Raw genomic sequence first — 4776 nt, forward strand, 5'->3', positions numbered from 1 at the left:
GCCGGCGGCTGTGGCACCAGAGGGGACCAGGAGAGTCCCGTGCGAGCCCACAGTGGCAGCGACTGAGTGGCCAGGGAGTGGCCCACGCAAGCCTGTGGCAATTGAGCAGCATGGGAGTGGCCCGTGCATGCTGGTGATGGCGGCACCAGAGGGGCACAGGAGAGGCCCACATGCACCTGCGGCAGCACCAGAGGGGCCTGGGAGCAGCCTGCGGGAGCTGGTGGCAGCGGTGGAGGAGCAGCCCAGGAGCAGCTGCGCCCCCAGCAGTTTCCCAGAATCCCAGCCCGATGCACAGATGCCCAGGCCAGACCCAAAGGCCACTTCCAGCACACAGCTGCCAAGCAGGGGCACTGCTTTCACAGGGGAGTGCACCCGGTGTGCCTGCCACACCCTGTAGGGCTCTGAGCTGCTCTGATGGAGACCTCGCCCACAGTAGCTTAGGGGATTAACTCAGTGGCTCCTCCAGCAGTGCAGGTAATCAACACAGGCAGTGGAGAAGGGTAAGGTGTCCAGCAAACAGGAAAGGACTTTCTTCTCCCAGCTTACACACCTGCTACCTGCCTACAGCCACCACTATCATCATGAAAAGGCAGAAGAATTTAGTCCAGTCCAAAATAGTCTAGACAACCCTAGAGAGAGGACCTGCGGAGATAGACCTAACCAGTCTCCCTGAAAAAGAATTCAAAATGAAAATCATAAACATGCTCATGGATCTGCAGAGAAGCAAATACAGCTAAAGGAGCTGTAAAGGAGCAAGTACAGAGGGAGACTACAGAAATAAAACAATCTCTGGAAGGACTTAAAAGCAGTATGGATGGGATGCAAGAGGCCATTAATGGAATAGAAACCAGAGAACAGGAACGCATAGAAGCTGATGCAGAGAGAGATAAAAGGATCTCCAGGCATGAAACAATATTAAGAGAACTGTGTGACCAATCCAAAAGGAACAATATCTGCATTATATGGGTACCAGAAGAAGAAAAGAAAGAAAAAGGGATAGAAAGTGTCTTTGAAGAAATAATTGCTGAGAACTTCCCCAAGCTGGGGGAGGAAATAGTTGCTCAGACTACAGAGGCACACAGAACTCCCGAGAGACGGGACCCAAAGAGGACAACACCAAGACACATAATAATTAAAATGGCAAAGATCAAGGACAAGGACAGAGTATTAAAGGCAGCCAGAGAGAGTAAAAAAGGTCAGCTACAAAAGGAAAACCCATCAGGCTATCATCAGACTTCTCAACAGAAACCTCACAGGCCAGAAGAGAATGGCATGATATATTTAATGCAATGAAACAGAAGGGCCTTCAACCAAGGATACTGTATCCAGCACGATTATCATTTAAATATGAAGGAGGGATTAAACAATTCCCAGAAAAGCGAAAGTTGAGGGAATTTGCCTCCCACAAACCACCTCTACAGGGCATCTTACAGGGACTGCTCTAGATGGGAGCACTCCTAAAAAGAGCACAGGACAAAACACCCAACATATGAAGAATGGAGGAGGAGGAAAAAGAAGTGAGAGAAATAAAGAATCATCACACAGTGTCTATAATAGCTCAATAAGCAAGTTAAGTTAGACAGAAAGATAGTAAAGAAGCTAACCTTGAACATTTGGTAACCACAAACTTAAAGCCTGCAATGGCAGTAAGTACATATTCTTCAATAATTACCCAAAATGTAAATGGACTGAATGCACCAATCAAAAGACACAGAGTAACAGAATGGATAAAAAAGCAAGACCCATCTATATGCTGCATACAAGAGACTCACCTCCAACCCAAAGACATGCACAGACTAAAAGTCAAGGGATGGAAAAATATATTTCATGCAAACAACAGGGAGAAAAAAGCAGATGTTGCAGTACGAGTATCAGACAAAATAGACTTCAAAACAAAGAAAGTAACAGGAGATAAAGAAGGACATTACATAATGATAAAGGGCTCAGTCCAACAAAAGGATATAACCATTATAAACTTATAAGCACCCAATACAAGAGTACCAATATATGTGAAACAAATACTAACAGAATTAAAGGAGGAAATAGAATGCAATGCATTCATTTTGGGAGACTTCAACACACCACTCACTCCAAAGGACAGATCCACCGCCACCAGACAGAAAATAAGTAAGGACACAGAGGCACTGAAAAACACGCTGGAACACATGGACCTAATAGACATCTATAGAACTCTACATCCAAAAGCAACAGGATACACATTCTTCTCAAGTGCACATGGAACATTCTCCAGAATAGACCGCATACTAGGCCACAAAAAGGGCCTCAGTAAATTCAAAAACATCAAAATCCTACAAACAAACTTTTCAGACCACAAAGGTATAAAACTAGAAATAAATTGTACAAAGAAAGCAAAAAGGCTCACAAACACATGGAGGCTTAACAACATGCTCCTAAATAATCAATGGATCAATGACCAAATTAAAATAGAGATCAAGCAATATATGGAAACAAATGAAAACAACAACACAAAGCCCCAACTACTGTGGGATGCAGCAAATGCAGTCTTAAGAGGAAAGTATATAGCAATCCAGGCATATTTAACTAAGGAAGAGCAATCCCAAATGTAACAATTATCTAAATTGGAAAAAGAACAAATGAGGCCTAAGGTCAGCAGAAGGAGGGACATAATAAAGATCAGAGAAGAAATAAATAAAATAGAGAAGAATAAAACAATAGAAAAAATCAATGAAACCAAGAGCTGGTTCTTTGAGGAAATAAACAAATAGATAAGCCTTTAGCCAGACTTATTAAGAGAAAAAGAGAATCAACACACATCAACAGAATCAGAAATCAGAAAGGAAACATCATGACGGACCCCACAGAAATACAAAGAATTATTAGAGAACACTATGAAAACCTATATGCTAACAAGCTGGAAAACCTAGGAGAAATGGATAACTTACTAGAAAAATACTACCTTCCAAGACTGATGCAGAAAGAAACAGAAAATCTAAACAGAGCAATTACCAGCAATGAAATTGAAGAAGTAATCTAAAAACTACCCAAGAACAAAACCCCTGGGCCAGATGGATTTACCTCAGAATTTTATCAGACATACAGAGAAGACATAATACCCATTCTCCTTAAAGTTTTCCAAAAAATAGAAGAAGAGGGAATACTCCCAAACTCATTCTATGAAGCCAACATCACCCTAATACCAAAACCAGGCATAGACCCCACTAAAAAAGAAAACTAGAGACTAATGTCCCTGATGAACGTAGATGCAAAAATACTCAACGAAATATTAGCAAACCAAATTCAAAAATATATCAAAAGGATCATACACCACGACCAAGTGGGATTCACCCCAGGGATGCAAGGATGGTACAACATTCGAAAATCCATCAACATCATCCACCAAATCAACAAAAGGAAGGATAAAAAGCACGTGATCATCTCCATAGATGCTGAAAAAGCATTCAACAAAATTCAACATCCATTCATGATAAAAACTTTCAACAAAATGGGTACAGAGGGCAAGTACCTCAACATAATAAAGGCCATATACGATAAACCCACAGCTAACATCATACTGAAAAGCAAGAGGCTGAAAGCTTTTCCTTTAAGATCGGGAACAAGACAGGGCTGCTCACTCTCCCCACTGTTATTCAACATAGTACTGGAGGTCCTAGCCATGGCAATTAGACAAACCAAAGAAACACAAGGAATCCAGATTGATAAAGAAGAAGTCAGACTGTCACTTTTTGCAGATGACATGATATTGTACATAAAAAACCCTAAAGACTCCACTGCAAAACTACTAGAATTGATATCGGAATACAGCAAACTTGCAGGATACAAAATTAACACACAGAAATCTGTGGCTTTCCTATACTCTAACAATGAACCAATAGAAAGAGAACTCAGGAAAACAATTCCACTCACAATAGCATCAAAAAGAATAAAATACCTAGGAATAAACCTAACCAAGGAAGTGAAAGAACTATACCCTGAAAACTACAAGACACTCTTAAGAGAAATTAAAGAAGACACTAACAAATGGAAACTCATCCCATGCTCTTGGGTAGGAAAAATTAATATTGTCAAAATGGCCATCCTGCCCAAAGCAATATACCGATTCAATGCAATTCCTATCAAATTACCAGCAGCATTCTTCAATGAACTGGAATAAATAGTTCAAAAATACATATGGAAACACAAAAGACCCCCAATAACCAAAGCAATCCTGAGAAGGAAGAATAAAGTGGGGGAGATCTCACTCCCCAACTTCAAGCTCTACTACAAAGCCACAGTAATCAAGACAATTTGGTACTGGCATAACAACAGAGCCACACACCAGTGGAACAGAATACAGACTCCAAACAGCGCAAACATATATGGTCAACTAATATTCGATAGAGGGGCCATGGACATACAATGGGGAAATGACAATCTCTTCAACAGATGGTGCTGGCAAAACTGGACAGCTACATGTAGGAGAATGAAACTGGATCACTGTCTAACCCCATACACAAAAGAAACTTTGAAATGGATCAAAGACCTGAATGTAAGTCATGAAACCATAAAACTCTTAGAAAAAAACATAGGCAAAAATCTCATGGACATAAACATGAGTGACTTCTTCATGAATATATCTCCCTGGGCAAGGGAAACAAAAGCAAAAATGCACAAGTGGGACTATATCAAGCTAAAAAGCTTCTGCACAGCAAAGGACACCATCAATAGAATGAAAAGGTATCCTACCATATGGGAGAATATATTCATAAATGACAGATCCGATAAAGGGTTGACATC

Source organism: Manis javanica, chromosome 10, assembly GCF_040802235.1.
Source record: "Manis javanica isolate MJ-LG chromosome 10, MJ_LKY, whole genome shotgun sequence".
Classification (NCBI taxonomy): Eukaryota; Metazoa; Chordata; class Mammalia; order Pholidota; family Manidae; genus Manis; species Manis javanica.